The 24,479-nt window shown below is 41.6% G+C and overlaps 2 non-coding genes across 2 annotated transcripts; one reads left to right on the forward strand and one right to left on the reverse strand.

The window, feature by feature from the left end:
• Nucleotides 1–9,443: 9,443 nt before the first annotated feature.
• On the reverse strand, nucleotides 9,444–9,517 carry Trnas-cga (transfer RNA serine (anticodon CGA)). The gene has a single exon. It is a non-coding gene; the product is annotated as a tRNA-Ser (tRNA).
• A 68-nt stretch (nucleotides 9,518–9,585) lies between these two features.
• On the forward strand, nucleotides 9,586–9,659 carry Trnas-cga (transfer RNA serine (anticodon CGA)). The gene has a single exon. It is a non-coding gene; the product is annotated as a tRNA-Ser (tRNA).
• Nucleotides 9,660–24,479: the final 14,820 nt, after the last annotated feature.

The following is a 24,479-nucleotide window of genomic DNA, read 5'->3' on the forward strand; positions in this document are numbered from 1 at the left end:
TTTCCTTAGCCTTGCTTCCATTATTAGCCGTAACGTCAGAATTGCCTCTCTCGTCCCTTTACTTTTCCTACAGCCAAACTGATCGTCACCTAGCGCATTCTCAATTTTCTTTTCCATTACTCTGTATATTATTCTTGTAAGCAGCTTCGATGCATGAGCTGTTAAGCTGATTGTGCGATAATTCTCGCACTTGTCAGCTCTTGCCGTCTTCGGAATTGTGTGGATGATGCTTTTCCGAAGGTCAGACGGTATGTCGCCAGACTCATATAATCTACACACCAACGTGAATAGTCGTTTTGTTGCCACTTCCCCCAATGATTTTAGAAATTCTGATGGAATGTTATCTATCCCTTCTGCCTTAATTGACCGTAAGTCCTCCAAAGCTCTTTTAAATTCCGATTCTAATACTGGATCCCCTATCTCTTCTAAATCGAATCCTGTTTCTTCTTCTATCACATCAGACAAATCTTCACCCTCATAGAGGTTTTCAATGTATTCTTTCCACCTATCTGCTCTCTCCTCTGCATTTAACAGTGGAATTCCCGTTACACTCTTAATGTTACCACCGTTGCTTTTAATGTCACCAAAGGTTGTTTTTACTTTCCTGTATGCTGAGTCTGTCCTTCCGACAATCATATCTTTTTCGATGTCTTCACATTTTTCCTGCAGCCATTTCGTGTTAGCTTCCCTGCACTTCCTATTTATTTCATTTCTCAGCGACTTGTATTTCTGTATTCCTGATTTTCCCGGAACATGTTTGTACTTCCTCCTTTCATCAATCAACTGAAGTATTTCTTCTGTTACCCATGGTTTCTTCGCAGCTATCTTCTTTGTACCTATGTTTTCCTTCCCAACTTCTGAGATGGCCCTTTTTAGAGATGTCCATTCCTCTTCAACTGTACTGCCTACTGCGCTATTCCTTATTGCTGTATCTATAGCGTTAGAGAACTTCAAACGTATCTCGTCTTTCCTTAGTACTTCCGTATCCCACTTCTTCGCGTATTGATTCTTCCTGACTGATGTCTTGAACTTCAGCCTACTCTTCATCACTACCATATTGTGATCCGAGTCTATATCTGCTCCTGGGTACGCCTTACAATCCAGTATCTGATTTCGGAATCTCTGTCTGACCATGATGTAATCTAATTGAAATCTTCCAGTATCTCCCGGCCTTTTCCAAGTATACCTCCACCTCTTGTGATTCTTGTACAGGGTATTCGCTATTACTAGCTGAAACTTGTTACAGAACTCAATTAGCCTTTCTCCTCTTTCATTTCTTGCCCCAAGCCCATATTCTCCTGTAACCTTTTCTTCTACTCCTTCCCCTACAACTGCATTCCAGTCGCCCATGACTATTAGATTTTCGTCACCCTTTACATACTGCATTACCCTTTCAATATCCTCATACACTTTCTCTATCTGTTCATCTTCAGCTTGCGACGTCGGCATGTATACCTGAACTATCGTTGTCGGTGTTGGTCTGCTGTCGATTCTGATTAGAACAACCCGGTCGCTGAACTGTTCACAGTAACACACCCTCTGCCCTACCTTCCTATTCATAACGAATCCCACACCTGTTATACCATTTTCTGCTGCTGTTGATATTACCCGATACTCATCTGACCAGAAATCCTTGTCCTCCTTCCACTTCACTTCACTGACCCCTGAGCCTTTGCATTTCCCTTTTAAGATTTTCTAGTTTCCCTACCACGTTCAAGCTTCTGACATTCCACGCCCCGACTCTTAGAACGTTATCCTTTCGTTGATTATTAAATCTTTTTCTGATGGTAACCTCCCCCTTGGCATTCCCCTCCCGGAGATCCGAATGGAGGACTATTCCGGAATCTGTTGCCAATGGAGAGATCATCATGATACTTCTTCAATTACAGGCCACATGTCCTGTGGATACACGTTACGTGTCTTTAAGGCAGTGGTTTCCATTGCCTTCTGCATCCTCATGTCGTTGATCATTGCTGATTCTTCCGCCTTTAGGAGGCAATATCCCACCCCTAGGACAAGAGAGTGCCCTGAACCTCTATCCGCTCCTCCGCCCTCTTTGACAAGGCCGTTGGCAGAATGAGGCTGACTTCTTATGCCGGAAGTCTTCGGCCGCCAATGCTGATTATTTATCAAAATTTAGGCAGTGGCGGGGATCGAACCCGGGACCGAAGACGTTTTGATTATGAATCACAGACGCTACCCCTAGACCACGGGTCTAGGTTAGTTAGGTTTAAGTAGTTCTAAGTTCTAGGGAACTGATGACCTCCGATGTTAAGTCCCATAGTGCTCAGAGACATTTGAACCATTTTTTTATGATTCTTTGGTCTAACGTGAGCCTTCCGATTTTCCCGATGGAAGTGGCGCCCTCGTGGTATCAAGTTCTTGATGATATTGTACCTACCAGCTTGCGACTTTTTCGTATTGGCATAAATATGACGGATCGCTCCAATCGTGGCCATGAAACTGATACATTATATCATTGGTTCATCTCCTGAGGTCATGGCCATTGGAGATGGCTTCGCCGACAACAAACTTTTCTCCTCAGGACCTCGGAGGCGGCTATCTCGGGGGAGATTCTCATGCGTCCCGATTCAACCTTCTTTCCCCGATCGAAGAACTATGCCATCATATGGCTTGTGGACATTATGTCCACTACGTGAAGGTGAGTGGATATGACACAGATCCGAGTGCCTTTTCCCAATGTATGGTCACAGCCCATTGGACTTGGCTCAGGATGCTATTATGCTGTATCTTGTTTTTCATCGACAAGGAGTTGGATGAGTTGAAATCGCCACTTTTTTGTGGACACTCTTGTTTGGACTTAAATGTTACACGATGTAGAAGTGATGGAGAAAGAAAGGTGTCGGCACGTTAAAATTAATGCCATATTACTTCATATACGTTGTTATGAATTAACCCTTTTTTATTTTAATTGATAGCTTTAAATAAGTGCTTTGGAGAAAAAAATAGTGGTAATCGTCGTGCAGTCTAGGCTTGTAGTTGCGTGTTCAAAATAAAAAAAAAATGTGATTAGGTCCGATGTTCGTGTGGCGAACGTATATAAGGCGATCGTTTGACTTTCGCTCAAACCTTCATTTTTGTAGTAAATAAAAAAAAGTGGTAGAGCATGTTCCTGGAAACCAAGATGATGTGTGATCTAGTACTGGCTCCGTCACTTTTTTTCATTCTAGCTTTTAACCTAGCCTTTACCTGTCAAAGTTAGGTCGGGGCACACATTTTCAACTGTCCCAGTTGATGTATATCAACGGCTGTCGTCAGCTTAGGGTCTTTATTTAATTATCATTTCATCCTCCGGATTTTGTGATATTGCTGGAAATTCAAATTTAACTGTTGTAACAGGGCAGTCCAAGAAACTTTTACTGGTATTTCACAGTTTTCTTAGTTATTTAATCCTATTTTGCCATTTTCTTTCAATGAAATACTTAATGCTTGATATCCTTTAAGTGCATATTGAAAAGTTTGATAAAAATTTCAGATACTCTTTTTGATGAAAGTTCATTTTATTTCTTTAAGCTGAGGCGTTTCAAATGTTATTTTGATTTTCCAGATTATTTTTGATGTTTCATCCATTTCTTCTCTGAATTCATCTAATTATTTTTCTTATTTGGAACATTTCCATGTTCTAAATTATTCAGCTCTTATCGCTTCTCCACACTCTTGACACCGACATGTCTTCTCTTTATTTTCAGTGAGCCTTAAAGTTTCCTTTGCTGATTTAGTAATTTGTACCTGGACTCTACGCAAATAACGTTTTTATTTTTTGTCTCCGTTTATTCTCTAAATGTTGCTTTATTTTCTCTTGTAATATTAGTACTAGTGGTGTGGTATATGATTACATACTTCATTATGATTTTTTGTTTCAGACGGGAGGAACTGTATTTTAATCTTAGAAAGATAATGGTCTGAATTGAAATCCCCACTTCTGCTTCCTTTAACGCTCGTAAATTCCTTGGTATACCTTTTGAGCATGGTTATGCGATCCATTTGAAATTCGCCTAAGCTTGGATACGAAGAAGTCCAAGTTTTGACTTTTGTTGGTAGTTTTAGAAATGTGTGAACATCAGTTTTAACTGGAACATTTCACACATATTAATCAGTCTTCACCCACTCCTGTTTGTTCTTATATCTGCTGGGTATTCGCCCAAAATATTCTTAAATTTCCATTTCCTTCCCACCTTACATATTGAAATCAGTGAGAAGTGTTTTGAGTTTGTGTTTTGGTATGTTGAAGGTTTCAGAATCTATAAGATCCCAAATCTTACTTTCTGTAGATTTCTTCTGTTATCATCATAAGGGTACAGCTTTTATTGTTGCATTTCATTGTTAATATGGACATTCTTTCTGATTTTGAAGTAAATTCTGTTTACCTATCTTCTATTTCCTTTTGTATAAAATGCTGTCGAAACATTTGCATGTTTTCCATTCTTCTTACTTATGGGTCCCCTTTACTAATTCTATAATGTTTTGTATCAACTACTCTCGTTTCCTGCACTGCTATGGTGACAAGTAGAATTGATATAACCTAAACTGTTCTCAGCATTCGTAGAGATAAATTTTGGAATTCTTAACCCATAACGCAAAGAATGAACATACGAAATAGATGTGGCGCCGCACATCCCTTTTGCGGATGACATTGTATCGTTATGTTGTAGAGCGAAATAAATTTCAACAACAAATGGAAGATGAAAGTACAGCTAATTTGAAAATAAGTCTCAGAATCATTGACATTGTTAGACTGAAGATAATACACAACAATCAGAACGAAAGGAAAATTTGTAAGATAACTATTAAAACAGAACGTGTTGATGAATTTTTCCTAATTAGGGTACGTGCAAGAAACTACTGTTTGGACAGCAAAAGAAACAAGCAGAATAGTAAAAATAGCATGAAATGCTTTTACTAAACTAAATAGTGAATTCAGAACTGAGCTTAAATGTTTCCATTTTACGATCAAGGCAAAGAACACTGATTTTTAGTGTGAAAAACTGAAAATTGCTCAATGAAGAAAGGGATGACACATGGTCGAAACTACCGGGGAGCGCTTTGGGGGAGGGGGGGGGGGGAGCAGGAGAATGACTATGTTTCAGTATTTTGATGTTATAACAGAACTTTTTACACCAAATATCTGCATTGAGCCGGGTTAGAATATTTGGTTTTTATTCTTAGGGTTCTTTTCTGTGACTTGACAACTGTGTATTTTTCCTCCAGAAAAAAATCCCATAGGTAATTGCTGAGTGTAGAGTGCACACAAACAATCTGGTCCATATTCGCGCAGTCGGTGTGGCAGGAGAGGTGACAATAACAGTGCTGTAGCCTCCATTGTCAGGGATCACTGTGTGGTGGGTGATGTACGATTTGACAATTAAAGCCTATGCACATATGTGTAACTCGTGTACCATTTAAGCTACATCTAGTGCGTCTGTAATTCATAGTATTAACATATTATGAGTACAAGCAACGATTCGATGACTATTCATCCTGAAAGTAAATAGGACATTACTAGAGTACAAAATAAGAAGTAATGGCTTATATCAAGCATCAACAAAAGTAACACAAATGGCTCTGAGCACTATGGGACTTAACATCTGAGGTCATCAGTCCCCTAAAACTTAGAACTGCTTAAGCCTAACTAACTCAAGGACATCACACACATCCATGCCCAAGGCAGGACTCGAACCTGCGACCGTAGCGGTCGCGCGGTTCCAGACTGAAGCGCCTAGAACCGCTCGGCCACACCAGCCGGCAAAAGTAACACAAATCCAGCCACACGCTACCAGAGCTAGGCACCTTTTAACACAAGAAAGGGGTGAAAATAGAGCATATTTAATGTCACTGACTCTGATGCTGTCAAATCAAAATAAGCACAGAGGGACATGGGAAGTATGTGTCAGGCTCCAGAGAACGTGTTGAGCTATATTACCTGAAATTAACATATTTTCCATGTCTACCCAAAGCAGACAGTAGTAGAGCTGTACCAGTGTGAGGACAGTCAGAATATCTGGCAGATTTACAATGACATCATTGATTGTATCAGCTTATACGTTATGCTTTGTCACAGATTTACCTTCCGTCTTCTACGAATTCCTTCACCACCCCTCTGTCGTCACAGTGCATATATCCCAACTGCCCTATGTATAAAATAACAAGAAATTCGAAAAAGTTGGGAAATCCCCTATATGAGAATTTCTGCTATATGTTAAATGATGGGAAATTAAAAAACTGAAAATGCTGGAAACAGGTCACTTGTGTCACTGGGTTTTCTCCATTTCTCTGACATCGGAATCCAAGATGGTGAAAGTATGAAATCCGATATCGTGGACCTTAGAAAACAGCCTCTTTGGCATAACAGGCCACTCGTAAAATCCAAGTTACTGCACCATGTGGACGATCTGCAAGGTTGCCAAGTCTCTTGTACTAAGTATAGGAATCAAGTGCTCAATTTAAAATGGTAGGGAGTTTAGAAACTCACTTGCACTATAAAAAAGTTCCACTTGCCAACCAACTTGTGCTGACTGAACTATTACACCACAAATTTAGATTCTCAAAAACTGACTTGCCCTAAGTTTACTTCTCCTTTAACAAGGTGCGCTTATAAATGTTTATGGTGTACATGTAGTAGGACAGGAACAGTTGCGACTTTATTTGAACAAATGTGGCATCAACTGTGCCGTCTCAGCTGCCTCAACGCGCATGTATATATCTAGCTACTCCTAAGTTGCTGCAGACTGCAGACACCGAGTCCCAAGTATAAATTCCGAGCTACGCGTGGTAGCCTCGTGGTCTAAGGCACCTTGTCACAATCCTCGCGGCTCCTCCCGTACGAGGCTACAGTCGTACCTGGGGCATGGGTGTGTGTGTTGTCCTTAGTGTAAGTTAGTTTAAGTTAGATTAAGTAGTGCGTAAGCTCAGAGACCGATGACCCTAGCAGTTTGATCCCACAATTTTCCAATTTGTCCAATAAACTCCCAGTGACTGCTCGTCCTAAATAAAAAAAAAAAAATATTGGAATTTGAAAATGCAAAGATAGTAGATGCAATATCCACTAGCATATTATTTCTGACAGTGCTGCAGTCATCCCCACCACTCCTTCGACTTCACAACAAGTTGAAAATGCTAGGAAGTTGGAAAATCACAGAAGTACACTTATGCCTTAGCACATACTAAAGAGCAGCAGGAAATTAACAACTGTATTATAAAAAAGCTTCAGTTGTGCAGTGGCTGAAACATATGCCCTGTAGCACAAAATTTCTTCGGTTGTCAGAGAAGGATTTAGAAAAATGTCGGTAATCCACTCATCATCTAGTATGAAAACGTAGCGGGGCTCATTAGTCGTAAGGTTCAGCTGTTATATTGTTAAAATTCACTAAAAAGATAAATGCATGGGGTGAGTGACAATAACTTCTCGATCTCGCCAATAGCAGGCCACCAGGGCACATCAGCCTGATACGCAGCCAGCATGTAACTTTTGAATTTGAGAGTGAAACATGTTTATACAACTGACAAGTCGATTAACGACCATCTAAAAAAGTACAAACACAAATGTAGAAAAAGAATGCTAGCAAATGAGAGTAGTGGTCAACAACTTAGCTGTAGGATTCATTTTTACATGAAACGCTACGCCTTGATCAGTGGCATTGTACAGCACCATGAACAGAAGCTGTAGGCTGCAGCTGGGAATGAACCAACTTGAATCCACGTAAGAGCATGCAGTCCCTTCATATACACATAGCAGGGGCAAGCGTCATTGCGAGGGGGAGCTGTTGCGTGGCTGGAAGCGTGCCCTCTTCCAGATAATAGTGTCGGACCAGCTGTGAATCAGGCTGGTGAGGCACACCAATCATTCATTTCGTTTAAGGAAGATGACGAAGCAATACAGCAGTACAAAGACAATGTTTTCGCGAAAAATTACCGACAAAGTTTAGAGAACCTACATTTGCCATAGACTGGAGAACGGTTGACTGCCACTAACTTAGAACTCACCTAAGGACAATGAAGAAATCACAGCTTGTACGGAAGTAGATAGTCATTGATGATTTGATACTCCGAAAAACATTTTAGGCTGATTGCAGTGGTATGATACCTTGTTAATGTTTTTGGAAATGGAAGTGATACGAAGAAGTGCATAAAAATGACGAAAGATGATAGTACAAAACACAACTGATATATCTATAGCCACATTAATACAACGTGAAGCACGGTGTGTGAGCTAAACGATCATTTGATAGCACCACTGAACACATGTCAGAACTCATAACACAAATGTAGTGATGAGTTAACGCTATCCTACAGTACTTAGATCTGTATTTTGAAATGAAATCAGCCAAACAGTACTGCATCAGTCTGCTGGAGACGTACTTCTAAATGCTGCAAAGACACCGGACCTTTCATAACAATATAGATGAACTATTTGACAGGAAACACATAATTTAACTCCATGTAAGCGTCTCTGCACTCAGCCGTATAACGGTTCAAGCAGTGGAACCATTTAAATGGAGATGTGTTGTTTGTTATTTTGGTCGCTCGATTGCGCACAGTGGTTTTCCAGTATATTGTGTCACTGTGTATCCATCCTGAAGTAGTTGTTGAATCCGACATTACAGCCCGCATCTCGTGGTCGTGCGGTAGCGTTCTCGCTTCCCATGCCCGGGTTCCCGGGTTCGATTCCCGGCGGGGTCAGGGATTTTCTCTGCCTCGTGATGGCTGGGTGTTGTGTGCTGTCCTTAGGTTAGTTAGGTTTAAGTAGTTCTAAGTTCTAGGGGACTTATGACCACAGCAGTTGAGTCCCATAGTGCTCAGAGCCATTTGAACCATTTTTTGACATTACAGGTTATTAATATCAATACAACAGTAACAGATTTATTGGCTGCTGTAGGACCATGTCTATGCCTAACAGCCAACCAGAAACTATGCTCCGGAGAAGTACTGTTCATATCACTTCTTACTTTACCCAACCTATATATACATATATGTGTGAAACTTTCAGCTTTATAACTGGGGATTCTGAGTCTGTGGCGGAAATGGTGTGATTCCGACAGCGCTTTATGTAATTTTAACGAGCCACTTGCTTGACGGTTATTGCGAGAGACAGGATGGGCAAGTGTTCTGTTCTTGTTGGTGATGGTAGTACAGTACCTGCAGCGTACTGTTTAGACCCCAAACGCCACTGTCTGCACAAGAGTATTTCAGCAAATGATGTCACTTTCATAACGTCAGCCACTGACGTGTTTATTGATAACAGCCGTTTTTGAGAGTTCCCTAGATAAAGCTATGCAATACCACTGCAAATGGTTCAAATGGCTCTGAGCACTATGGGACTCAACTGCTGAGGTCATTAGTCCCCGAGAACTTAGAACTAGAATGAGATTTTCACTCTGCAGCGGAGTGTGCGCTGATATGAAACTTCCTGGCAGATTAAAACTGTGTGCGCCGACCGAGACTCGAACTCGGGACCTTTGCCTTTCGCGGGCAAGTGCTCTACCAACTGAGCTACCGAAGCACGACTCACGCCCGGCCCTCACAGCTTTACTGGCAGAAGTAAAGCTGTGAGGGCCGGGCGTGAGTCGTGCTTCGGTGGCTCAGTTGGTAGAGCACTTGCCCGCGAAAGGCAAAGGTCCCGAGTTCGAGTCTCGGTCGGCGCACACAGTTTTAATCTGCCAGGAAGTTTCAACTTAGAACTAGTTAAACCTAACTAACCTAAGGACATCACAAACATCCATGCCCGAGGCAGGATTCGAACCTGCGACCGTAGCGGTCTTGCGGTTCCAGACTGCAGCGCCTTTAACCGCACGGCCACTTCGGCCGGCTCAATACCACTGCAGTTACACCGGAAAAAAGACTAAAATTAGCTGTATGTATGTATTGTGCTGGGAACGACTGTCTCTTTCTGAGAACTTGTAATCACTTCTACAAGTGGCCTTTCTTCCATTGTGAAATTTACATTCCTTCATGCTTCATACCTACTACACTCCCATGGTCAATTGGAAGTTTTTTCCCCTAACAATTATTTCTCAGCACAACCTGCGCTGCAACACCCTCACCAGCTTTCCCGACTACTTCTGACTACTCTGTATACAGTCATGGCACTCTTGTTACCCAGTGCATTTAACTGCTTGCTGTTAGATGTAGCGTGTAGCTACTGTCTATAGCTGAAAAAATAGTATACTGACGTTGCACTTCCTACTGACGTTTGAGTCTGTCAAATGATGAAGCGAAGGGCAGATGTGAACATCATTTCCCAGTTTGGACGTGCAACGGGTTATTCATCATATTTACGTTCTGAATGGCTTATAAATAATTTTAAAGTGGAATGCTAATCGGTATGATGGAATAGCAGATCAAATTCACCTCGTAAGATGGATGATTATTAGTTAACATATTTTGCAAATCAAGATCATCAGAGACAAAACGCTAGTTCACCTGACGAGGTCACCTTCACACATTGTGCAGCAAAACTTCTGACACTCAAAAGAACTACTCTATCATGTTTAGAAATATTTGCTGCACCTGTAGATACAAGAGTTTGGCGCTACTTCTACCAAACTTCAGACTGTGATCCCAGGTAAGTGAACACCCACACTCATCCAAGGCACCTTTGCACTGGATACAAAGTGATTCAAACCGCTGAAATAGCGCTGTTTTACAATCGAGTGACAGGAGTCACGAATGCCACTTCTGTATTTCAAAGGTTCTGTTGTCCGAAGCTTTACACTACAGGGCGATACCCTTCTTATGTTGAGCTACATTAAATGTTCCCTGCCAAGTAGCTGCATCTATACCGTTAGGAGAAGTCTGCTGTGATTTCAACAATTGTAGACGCTCATCCAGTAGGCCTGTTTAACATTGCCCAGCTGATTTTAGCTTAAAATATAAACCTAACGGCTGTAGGACAGCTTTAAATCATCACCAAGTTCATTTTGAGTTCAGACATGTGTTGCACGGAAGAATACCGCTACGTGCGGTACGTCTACCGGCTCCGTAACAGTGTCGTAAATGAATGTCATCACAGGGGGGCTGAAGTACAAATAAGCTATGAGCACATTTCATCAGTCTATGCGAGAGGGAAGTCAAGAACAGCTCATTCAGCACTTCGACAACAATGCAGAAAGGACGGAATGTGCTACTGCAACGAGGCTACTTGTAACAACTTCAGTTAGAAATATCACAGGAACACTGTTTAGGGAGCAAACATCGCATAAAAGGATCGCACAGAAACTCTTAAGATAAATACCGGAGGCGCGCAGTAAGACTAAGATAACTAGAGTACTCCGTCCTCCTCAAGCTCATTCCCAGAATCATACCATTAGATCTGCTTCACAGTACTACTAAGTTGCTGGATGCTCTGGTAAGCTGCCGCCAACTTGGAGTCCACTGCTGCAGATCCACAGCCGTCCTGTCGTGGAAAGGAATTCTGACCTGGAAGGAGGAGTTCTGTCGGTCACAATGGTGACTGACAGGATGGAGGCCGGCTTGATTTTCAGTAGAAGAACAACCGATCCGCCGATCTGTAAGCTGTTCAACTTACGGAATGTGGGCCTGTGTCACCACTACCGGGGCAGAACAACTATCGCCTTACCTGCTGTATGCTGGGACCACAACTTGGCCTGGACGTGTTGCTGCTTGATCTTCCGCCTACAGCCAATCTCGACAACCGACAGCATGGCAAGTGGAATTCTAAAGAAGGGTCTAAGCACAGCTGTACGTATCGAAAGCCTTGAAGATTTTACGCATGTCCACAACCATGACAGGCTGTGGGGACGTACGACCACCACTGCCTCCTGCGACGAGGCCACAGCACGGACCAAAACGCAGAACATGGGCTCAGCACGTTCCTCGTCGAGCACTGACGTGTCACCTCACACTTTCACACTTTCAGGCAGCATAGACTCAGCACTGTCGCTGACAGACAGCCCTGGGAAGATGGCTGTGTGTCGTATTGAAGTTGGGTCTGCACGTCGTCACGGACGCAATATTTCGGCGGTCCACGAGGCCGCCATCTTCAGGTGAGTAGGCCATAGCACTATCTCGCCATAATTGAAGTCAAACACACCGCGGCGGCTCCTTTGTTACCGACCGTGGGTCCAATGCGAGTGCGCGAACATAACTAAAAAATGGCTCTGAGCACTATGGGACTTAAAATCTGAGGTCATCAGTCCCCTAGAACTTAAACCTAACTAACCTAAACACATCACACACATCCATGCCCGAGGCAGGATTCGAACCTGCGACCATAGGGGCCGCGCGGTTCCAGACTGAAGCGCCTAGAACCGCTCGGCCACAACGGCCGGCACGCGAACATAACTGCCCTCTAGGGACACGCACAACGGCGCACCAGTGATGAAAGATCGCGGAAACGATAAATCGATTTCAAAGACTATTGACAGTTTTTGACGACAGGAACAGGGACTGTTGTTTCTTAATGTCAAATAGAACAGGGTTCCAACTCTTGCTTAAAGGATACCCCGTATCTCCGTTTATAATATTGTCAGATAGCCGGATTGCAGTGGATTCTTTCACTGCACAATCCCAATACCGCGACACTGGGGCAAGCACTTGTCTCATCGTACATTTTCTCATCGTACATTTCATGTCCTTCAGTAAGCAATGTGCTGCCTCTGCAGATTTATCTGCCTGAAATAAATGCTTGTGGAGATGATGCTCCATGCAACGATAATGGATGGTACGAATCGTTTGTCCAAAAAAGGCTTTCCCGCAATGGCAGGGAACCTTAGAGGCCCCTGGTTTTCTCAAAGCCATATTGTCCTTCACTGAGCTCAGCAGAGCTCTGATATTAGCTGGCAGACGAAATACGCTTTTCATAACTTCATTCTTTAAAATTTTTCTATTTTCGAAGATATGCTCCCCGCAAAAGCTAAGAATACCACCGACTTGCTTGTATCTTCTATTGGTTCCCGCGAAGGTTTAATCGGTAGAGCACGACGGATCTGATTGTCAGAATAACAATTCTGCTTTAACACATCTTTTAGGTGATCCAGTTCTTGCGTCAAACTGTCTTCATCTGAGATGGCGTAAGCTCTTTTTACCAATGTATGTAGGACCCCGTTGCGTTGGTTGGATGGATGACAGTCCGCAGCTCGTGGTCGTGCGGTAGCGTTCTCGCTTCCCGCGCCCGGCTTCCCGGGTTCGATTCCCGGCGGGGTCATGGATTTTTGTCTGCCTCGTGATGACTGGGTGTTGTGTGATGTCCTTAGGTTAGTTAGGTTTAAGTAGTTCTAAGTTCTAGGGGACTGATTACCATAGATGTTAAGTCCCATAGTGCTCAGAGCCATTTGAACCATTTGATGGATGACAACTTGATGTATGAAGACATGGGTCTTTATGCATGAGATTTCGATAAACACTATGTTCTGATATCTAACATCATCCCTCCTGTACACCAAGACATCTAAAAACGGAAGTTTTCCTTCCTTTTCAACTACCATTGTGAACTTAATGGCGGGATGCAGTCAATTAATATACTCTAGGAAACGATCCCTCCCATGTGGCCATACAATAGACGTATCGCCGACGTATCTCCAGAAACAAGTTGGTTTGAAGAACGCCGTCTTCAGTGCCATGTCCTCAAAATATTCCACAAACAAACTGGCGACTATGTGGGATAATGGACTCCCCGCCCGCATCTCGTGGTCGTGCGGTAGCGTTCTCGCTTCCCACTCCCGGGTTTCCGGGTTCGATTCCCGGCGGGGTCAGGGATTTTCTCTGCCTCGTGATGGCTGGGTGTTGTGTGCTGTCCTTAGGTTAGTTAGGTTTAAGTAGTTCTAAGTTCTAGGGGACTTATGACCACAGCAGTTGAGTCCCATAGTGCTCAGAGCCATTTGAACCATTTTTGGACTCCCCATAGCCACTCCGTCAATTTGTTCAAAGTATTTGTCATTAAATAAAAAATACGTCGACGTCAACACATGGCGACAAAGCTTAGTTGTTCCTTTGTCTAATTTTTCACCAGTTAACTACGAAGAATCTTCAATAGTCACTCTGGTAAACAGACAGGACATCAAAACTAATGAGCAAATACATGTGACAGACACAAAAACTTCAAACGCTGAATAAAAACCAGAGAATCTGAAATATGGTGTTCGTATTTCGCGTCCGGCATGGGGACTGCGAATGGATGCTAAACACTTGGCTAAGTTGTAAGTAGGGGCGTCCAAATTGGTACAATAGGCCGAAGAGGAACTCCTTGCTTGTGTACCTTAGGCAAACCGTATAATCTCTTCGGCCAGATTGTCAGTAAGAGACATCGGCCCTATCTCGGCCATCAAAAACTGTCAATTGTGTTCCGCGAGCTTTCACCGTCGGTGCGCTGTTGTGCCTGTCGGTAGAGGGCTGTTATATTCGCGTATGCGCTGTGGACATACGGCCGGTGTATATAGGAGCCACCGCGGCGCGTTTGATTTCAGTTCCGGTGAGACAGTGCGACAGTGCGACGGCCTACTCACCTGAAGATGGCGATTAGGTGGCCCGCCCAAATATTGTGTCCAGATTGTAGCGGTTCACTTACTTTATCTCTTCGTGGATTGTCCTCAGTGTCGTCGTACTGCGTTGCTACACTGGCTGAAAAATGGGGTCTGTAATTTGGGCACTGACTACAGTAAACGATGTAGGCGGCAGATGCACAGTTGCGTTACGTAGTTCTTTAATTTCACTGTTCACAAACCCCCAATAATACACATTTAGATGACCAGTGCACTATTGCTTAAACTTTCCATAAGCCTCATTAATAGTTAGCAAGCGAACCATCCACATACTGCAACAATAGTTTACTGTTGAACATCTACAAGCAGTGAAAACATAACCACAAGTTTCACAGTCCTTCAAATAAATAGAACAGTCAACGTCATTGCTTTAACATACGGCCTATTGCTGTAACACTTATTTCATTGTTAAGTTGATCCATTGTTGTCGTTCTAAGCAACACAGGTTCCTCATCTGAAACTCGACCGTAGACTGGCTGACTCGTGACCAAATATCGGGCCCTTCTATATCCTCACAATAATAGGTGCTGAAACTACACATTGGTCGAAGGTAAATTTACAAAAATTACAATTAAAACTTAACTACTTAAATTAACTGAATACATCGAAAAATTGATTCTTTCTAACAGTTTCTTCTAGTACAAGAGTTAAGCTGAATTATTTTTTTAAATCATGAAATTAACCAACGTAAGTACAAATGGTTCAAATGGCTCTGAGCACTATGGGACTCAACGTCGTAGGTCGTAAGTCCCCTAGAACTTAGAACTACTTAAACCTAAATAACCTAAGGACATCACACACAGCCGTGCCCAAGGCAGGATTCGAACCTGCGACCGTAGCAGTCCCGTGGTTCCGGACTGCAGCGCCAGAACTGCACGGCCACCGCGGCCGGCTACGTAAGTACACAAACAATACTTCGACAAAACTGTTAATTACTTTGGAATTAAGTTAGGGTTGGCTTTGCTAACATGTTTTCGAATAGAGCCAAACAGATACTTTAAGATTAGTAGTATTTCGTCTTATAATTAGTACAGAATCTATATTTGTTTATACGTCAACAATAGAGTTTAAGTTACGAAACAATTGCTGATTTCTCCCTATAATGAAACATACCGACTAGGAATAGTCAAAATAAATTACAAAATCAATTACCTACAAAAAACTAAGCGCAATATTTGATCAGGTGTTATATTCTTTAAAACTGAAAACCAACCTTCTTCTTTCACGAGAATGCAGATTATACTCACGTATGTTAATGGTAATTAGTTAAACATGAAACAATGAATTTAAGAATGCAGATGGGAAAATAGGGGGGGAATTAAAATTATCCCAGCTTGCTTCGTCACAAGATGACAATATGGTCCGGTTGGAGACCCGACATGAACACAACCAACTATTACTTCAGGAAAGTTTACGGAGCCCCTAGATGGTGGAGCGTTTGTAAGATTCAAGCAAATAAATGACCGCTAACCGAATGATGTTTCATTAGCGCCCGGCGCTTTACAGGGCTACTCACGACCAATCTACGATCGACCTCCTTATCTAACACACCATACTTCGTGTTGTATTTACATGGCAAGAGATGTATCGGTTGTTGTCTGGGCTTTCGCATTACTTGATCATTCCACCTTTGCCCCTGAACTTTCATTCCGTGTAACATTAACAAGCTATCTTATCACAACAAGAGTCTTAGCATGTGTTTTAGACTATAAAATCGATAGCGAGTTTAAGTTGAACCTCTTGTAGTTTCAGCTTGCAGCTTCCATCTGCTAGCGAGTGTTGTGCTATGCTGCTGATCATGACAAAGTGTTTCATCCCTGAACAGATTGCACAGCTCAGTTGTTGACTGCTGCTACTCCTGTACCACATAGTTCTTTTTCGTCATGTGCATTTGTACCATTTATGATGGTACGAATCAACCTGTCATGTCCTACAAGTTTCTTTCGTTCTCCAATTCAAGCAGTACTTGACGGTTGCATTTAAGTTTGATATGTTTTGTTGTATCTGCATTCCCGATTATTGATGAGACCGGGAAGTGCTTGTTTAACAACAACATCCGTACAAAGCATTAGTTTTTGTGGTGAATTTCGAAAACTTGGTAACTATACCTGCCGACTGAGATGCCATAATACAAGATCTTCCAAGAGAATGAGAGTACAATTAGGATTTTTACAGTTCCCCCCATGACACTTGCAAAAACACGGTCCTATTGATGTATGCATCGGTCTTTGTCCAACTGACGACATTTTGACTAATGGAGATTTCGAATTTCACACCATTTCACTATATGGGCTCAAGCAAAGCTGTGCCGCTTATATTTTGAAATTTTTCCGGCAGTTTAAAAAGTGGGTTGTCAGGTCAGAGGAGTCGTAAGAGTGACTGAAAAGATATCACAAATGACATGGAATTCGATTTTTATTAAGTCACAATTTATTAATTAGGGCAAGTGGGGTCTTGGGTACTAAACTTAGGACTTCGTGCCGGCAATCTACGGTAGTGTGGGGGCATGGCTGAGGCAGTCCGGAGATCCTCCCAGTTGCGTCCTGAGTTTGTTTAAATAAAGATACAATTGTCCTTATCCTCCAACAACTACATCATAAATTGAGTTACACATTTTTGAACTTATGGAGTGTCACCTCTCGGGTTTCTAAATTTAGGGAGGCCACTGTTTAAACAGCACACATGAGCTAAGAACTGCAGTGGGGGAAATAGTTGGTACTGTAGTGGATATCCCACAATTGTAATGTAAGCTTTTGAATTCTATACTTAGGAAAAATTACCTAGCAATTATGAAAGCTGTGCTGAAGTTCACAATTCTGGATTTCCAAATAGCCTGCTATGTTATAGAGCATGTCCTAAGGTATACTGTATTAGATTCCACACTCCTATCATCTTGGATTCTAATGTCACAGGGCTGGGGAAAGCTCAGAACGGCAAGTGGCCTATGTCCGACATCTTGGATTTTTGATTAGCACTGTTGAGATAGGCGCATCTTCTCGGAATTTTTAATTTCCCGTCATTTTGCGGATAGCACAATTATCAGGTAAGATAACCGATGATATCGCTGGAAATATGGCAACAATGTATACTGTTCTCTTACTGGTACAGCCATTGTACTATAGTGAGGCCTTGGGAACTACTTGCAGTTACGCTTTCGACCCCTGCTTTCTCTTTATTGAGTGACTGTAATATATACCGGTTCATAGAAGCTTCTGAAACATACTTTTTGATTATATCTATGCTTCTTCATTCGCCTCTTTTATCAAGAGTTTAATCGGATTGCATATAATCATAGTCGCCTTCTTATAAAACTTTCCCTGCTGCACGAATAGAGCAGTGCTATATAGGAGACAGGAACAAGAAATTTCGAAGAGAGCAGAATGGTTGGCGACGGTCAAATAAGACGGTTACTCTTCGGAATAATGCTCAGGACGAGAATGGACTAATTCGAATCTCTCATGTTATTTTTTGTATGAAATGTATGAAACTACAGGTCACTGGCTTTTACACAGTGATGACAGAACTCTAAGCGTACGCATGGTACTGAAATCCTGTTTGCATCTTGGTGTATTCACATAACTTCGTCTGAGAATCAATATTCATTTTAATAAATTTTGTCTTTTTACGCTGTATATAGATGTACCATCTGCATTTAATTTATCAATGTTATTTTCCCTTCACAAACTAAAAATCATGGCATTCTTTTTCTTTACTTCCAGTATTGCCTTATTGTGTATTGAGAAATCGTAAATTTCATTATGGGTTCCACTTAGTCTCTCTACAAGGCGGCCTCTTGTTTTCTCAGTGATTATAAAATTGCCCATGACTAAAACTATTCACAGCGTCATTTATAAATATCGGTTACATAACTGATCAAAATGTACTACTGTGAGAAACTCCCGTAGTAATGTATTTTGGTTCTGATAAGTGTTTCACTGAGATTTTAGTCGTATTTGATGTCGGTTTTACCTTTATACTTTGTAGTTTATCTGAAATGTATCAAAGGATCCACCAATAACTACAAATGTTACTACTAATGATTTTGGCTTATGTAGCGGACTCTTATTGTCAACGATATCAAAAGCGCTAGAAATATCTAGTAATACACCTGTGACACACTCAAAGCACCAAGTACATATTTGTTTGAATGCTACTACGGTTGATTCTGTATTTCTAAGACTTTGGATCGCAGGTTGTGATACACTTAGAATGTTGTAGTCGTTTAAATAATTCATTAACATGTCTTTCATAATCACTTCTATAATTTTTTAGAAAGATGATAGCAGGGACACAGCATGTCTTCTACAGTACCATCTTTCAGCTGAGGAACAACGTTTACATGTTTCAAATAGTCTGTATAGTTTCCTGATACCAATGTCTCATTTACAATGTCTATTAAGGAAAATTGTATACTCTGCATGCATTGTTACAGCACAAAGATTTGTACCTTACCTAAGTCAGCTAACTTATTATCATTTAGTATTGCGCAGTTTTACTGACTTCACGCTCTGTAGTTGACAATTAGATCGTGGTACGTGGTACAAGATTAGGTGTTATATTTCGTTTCGGGATTTTCGTTATAGTGCTACAATATTTTGAAAATGATAGTTCATATAGTTTGTTTCTTGGTATGCATCATTTATGTCCTGAACACCTTCCCTTATAGGAATGTTATTACACTTTTGTTTCAGTATTTTAAACATAGCTGCGCTACAGCAACGGTTCCACGTCAAAAGATTAAAAAAAAAAAAAAAAAAAACAGCCGACCAGTTGCAAAGGATAAAGTAATCTTTACCTAGGTTTCAATAGATATAAATCTATCTTCTTCAGAAGACGGCCTGGGGACAATGAACATCATGATTTATATTCAAGGTAAGATACATGAGTCAAGAATAAAGTATAACATATATTAGGAGAAACTTGTATTACAACATGTGAGAAGGATTGCTGATACCTACAGTATTACATTAACATGGAGTGAAGTATCCTAGTCGTTTTTGCAAACATTTACATAACTCAGTTAATCCAAACAAAACATAGCCCTGAGAACAGGGTTTGTCTCTCCATGTTTCCTGTTTACTGACTTACCAAAATGTTTTCCTTTTACTACCTGAACCTTATATTATTTCTTCCTAGAATGACTTCGCCGCAGAGTTCAGTATCATCCTATCTTTTTGCATGCAGAATGCTGATTTAATAAATATTACTTATTATGACTCTTAATCGTGAAACTAAGATATTCAAGATTATTACTGTAATGAAAACGACGCGCAGATACGCAGGACCGATAGTCAGAGGAAATTATGGTATATCCACTAACAAAGTTATTTCTATATTCCATGAGGGTACCAGAGACCAACGTAGATCAAGTGAAAGTAGTGTAGATGGTATAAGAAAACGTACACAAGTTACGTAGATGTGTGGTTACGAAGCTGTAAATAAATGGACAGGTCTTGAGGGACCATTTACCGGTAGTGAGTTTCGATTCGCTGATGATGATGATTATGATGACTATAGCATTATGATGATATTCATATATATAATAATGTATGTCACTGATTGTTGGCCCCATATATTATATTAAGCGTGATTCTCAGTTGAACTCAGTTGATCTTATTGAAATTACGTTATGGATGTGATTGAAAACGACATGGTGTGTTACCCATTGACTGAAAACGAAATGTAGATGTCAGTAGGACACGATGAAAATTATTGGATAATATGAAAAAAAGTAAATTAGTTACAAACTATGGCGTGTACACTTAATTCAAGATGAAAACGTCATTACAGATATTCGGATTTAGGTTATGACATGTTCCATATGCTTGCCATCATTGGCGATGATGTGGCGCAGACGAAAAGTGAAATTCTGCATGACCATGAAGTGTGGGAATATCGATGCTGTGGATGACCTCCTGAAAGGCTGTTTCCAGCTCAGCAGTGGTTTTGGGGTTACTGCTTTAAACCTTGTCTTTGATATAGCCCCACAAAAGGGAGTCGCGTATGTTCAGATCCGGAGAATATGGTGGCCAATCGAGGCCCATGCCAGTGGCCTCTGTGTATTCCAGAGCCAAAATTCGGTCCCCATATTGCTCTTCGAGGAATAACAAACAGTCTCATATTTCGATCTCCGTCTTACATTAGCCACATCTTGTCGAAATCAAGGTCACTTTGGATAATTGGAATGAAATCATCTTCCAAAAACTTCACGTACCGTTCAGTAGTCATCGTTCTATCAACGAATATCACACCGATAGATCCGTGACTGGGCGGTGCACACCACATAGTTACCCGTTGAGGGTGAAGAGACTTTTCGATCGCGAAATATGGATCCTCAGTCCTTCAAATGCGCCAGTTTTGCTTTTTGACAAACTTATCCAAATGAAAATGGGTTCGTCACTAAACCAAACCATACTAATTCCCATCATGCCTCGTGGCAAACTGTGCAGTTTGAAAGTCGTAACGCAAACTTTTCAGGAGTCATAACGATTTTATTTAATATATTTCAATTTTTGTCGTCCTGTACCTGCCTACTGTGTGTGAAATGTCTGGAATATATGTGATTAAATATCGTGCCCTAGTTAACTGCTTTAGCTAAGGTGTTACAATGTTTTAAAATTAGACAGTGCGTTGCACGACAACTTAATTTTGGCCTTGATATTTGAATTATGGGCAGAAAACAATAAACGTTGGCAGATAAAACGGAGACACCCTCCGTCACTATTACATGCTAGGTGCCACTCAGTTCGGTGAATGTAACTCTAGCGAAGTGGAACTTCTCGACAAATCACGGTACCGAAATGAAATTCTGCGCCAATAAAGTAAATCGGTCGCAAACTGCCGCTGCTCTGCAAAGTGGGACGGCGCTGCGCTATTGGCGAGGCGATCATACGTCCTTGTCGAACCGATTCGCCTGAAGGAAGAGACGGAATCCACCAGCGGGCTCCGTCTTTTGTCCGGATGAAGAGAGGCTATCACAACTCCTCGCAACAGACCGCCTGTTACGGGAGCTCTCAGGGAGAATAAGGGCTTGCCAAAATTAAATTTTTCACTGAAAATTGGAAACTGGTGCAAAACTGTTTATGGAACAAAGGGACGTATACCAGGAAATATTCTTTCAATGCTGATCATATAGGAAAATAACGTTACACACAACGTAGATGGTGTCATTGTTACTGAAATATTTCTTGTCTTGATAAAGAGTATCGCCGCTGTGAATTTATTAAAGATTAAAGTAAATATATGCCCGTCGCCAATTTTTTCTTTTTTTCTTATTTATGTTTTGCCTTACAGAGACTACCTTAATTCGGGTGAATTTCTTGACTTCTGGCATTTATCATTACCTATTTTTATAATTAGCAACCCTCCTCTATATCTACATACATACACCGAAAGCCACCATACGATGCGTGGCAGATGGTACCATGTACCATTATTGGTATTTACTTCCCCATTCCACCTGCAAACAGAGCGAGGGGAAAACGATTTTCTATATGCCTCCATATGAGCCGTACATTCTCGTATATTTTGGCGGCTGTAGAATAGTTCAGCCTCAAATGCCGGTTCGCTAAAATTTTGCAATAGCTTTCCTCTAAAAGAATTTAGCCTTTCCTCCACGGATTCCCATTTGATCCCCGAAGCATCTCCGTGTCATTTCCGTGTTGCTCAGATCTACTGGTAACAAATCTAGCAGCCCACCTCAGGACTGCTTCGATATCTTCCTTCACTCCGAACGGTATGTGTGGTATCGATAGCAACGATACCACGTAATAGTTTCTCAAGTTGGCACTACGAGAGACACAGACGAGAGCGCACTCTAGCTGGTGCTGTCGAGGTCTACGAGCTCCGCGACTGCTTCAGCCGATTTGATCTGGTGCAGCCAGCCAGGACACTTCGCTTCAGCATCACACCTACGTACAAAGATATGTAATCGTTAATCACCTTGTCTTTGCACGAGTAAACCACGTTCTTGCAGTACCGACTTGTATTACCTTTTTCCCGTTCCTACCCACACGCCGCCTCCCAGGCGGGATACGGAAGTATAGATCGCAAACATTCGAACAGAAGAATAGTAATGAAGAAAAGTTCACACTACCGTCCTATCTGCGGTCTCCGCTACGGATGAACCACAGGAAAACTTTCCCAATAAACTGAAGTCGGCCATTCGCCTTCCATATCACAAGTCCCTCAATATCGGTCCTGTTCATACCGCTTTGCAACGCTGCGCCGAGATATTCAAAAAACGTTGCTTTTTCAATCAGGACACTACTAATGAGGCATCCGAACATTGCGAGTTTGTTTTTCCTACTCATGCTCATTAATTTATGTTTTTTTTTTTTTTCCGTTTAGAGGTACCTGTCACTCATACCAGCAACTAGAAATTTTGCCTAAGTGATCTTTCATCCTCCTACAGTCACCTAACTTCGACGACATCTTTCCGTACACCACAGCAGCATGAGCAAACAACTGCAGATTGCTTGCCACTCTGTCCGCCATATCTTTTTTGTATATGGAAAATAATAGCGGTCACATCGCACTTTCCTGGGCACTCCTGACGATACCATTATCTCTGGTGACCACTCGCCGTGGAGGAAAACATACTGGGTTCTGTTACTTCCAGCCACACACACGTCTGGAAAACTATTCCATATGCTCTTATCTTCATTAACAGTCTTCACTGGGGTACTGCGTCAAATATTTTCCGGAAATTTAGAAATATGTACCGGCCTGTTGCCCTTCACCCATAGTTGGTAATATATGATGTGAAGAAAGACAATACTGAGTTTCGCACGACCGATGCTTTATAATCCGTGCTGATTCGTGCCCATAAGCTTCTCGGTCATAAGAAAATGTGTTACATTGGAACTGAGAACATGACCCAGGATTCGGCGGCAAATCGATGTTAGTGAATTGGTCTGTAATTTAGCAGGTATGTTCTTTTAGCTTTGTTATAAAGAGGAATCACTTGCGCTTTTTCTAGTCGGCTGGGACTTTACGCTGAGCGAAAGATCCATGATAAACGCAAGCTTCGCGCTTCAGTCCCTAATCATTTTGCTCAGGGTCTAATTCCGTCATGTAATTCTATGATAGCCTTTATTTTTTCGATTTGATAGTCACCGTGTTGCTGATCTCTGTTTCCTGTTTCCTGCGAGCCTGCGCAGGAGGGCTTCTGTGAAGTTTGGAAGTTAGGAGAGGAGGTCCTGGCAGAAGCAAAGCTGTGAGGGCGCGACGAGAGTCGTGCTTGGGTAGCTCAGACTGTAGAGCACTTGCCCGTGAAAGGTAAAGGTCTCGAGTAGGAGTCTCGGTCTGCCACACAGTTTTAATCTCCCACGAAGTTTCATCTACTTCCTCTCCAGCTTCAATTAGAGATTATTTCCATCTTGCTTCGCTCACCTTCTGTCTGTAATTATAGCTATGCAAGTTATTCATCCGTAGATGGACGTGTTTACAGTGATACTGGACATGTCCTGGTTTTACAATTTGAGAAGAACAAAAGTAACGTAATTCGTATACACAGGCATTTACATACTTACGGGTCTGATTTTACGAGATGGGTCAGGTAGTCGTCCGTGGCCTTGTAGCAGGAACAATCCCGGCATTTGCTTGACGTAATTTATGGAAACCACAGGAAGTTTACATTATGATGGTCGGATGAAGGTTGGAGTTTTCATACTACCGAATACAAGGCAAGTCTCTTTCCTGTTATTCGAGGTACCAATATCATGCTGAGAATCGTTCGTTCCTATTTAATTTTCTTCACCTTCTTAAATTCTGTTTTCATGCATCTAAGACAGTGATTCCCAACCTGGGGGTGATTAAACATGAGGGGTAATATGAAACTACCTACGGGATAAAAACAAAATGGCTTCAGTGATAATTTAGTAACCACTCAAAATTCTTTTTTTAAATAATCAATATTATTATTACTACCACTGTACACTCTAATGTAGAATAGATCATCACCTG

This window comes from Schistocerca nitens, chromosome 2 (genome assembly GCF_023898315.1).
Source record: "Schistocerca nitens isolate TAMUIC-IGC-003100 chromosome 2, iqSchNite1.1, whole genome shotgun sequence".
Lineage (NCBI taxonomy): Eukaryota > Metazoa > Arthropoda > Insecta > Orthoptera > Acrididae > Schistocerca > Schistocerca nitens.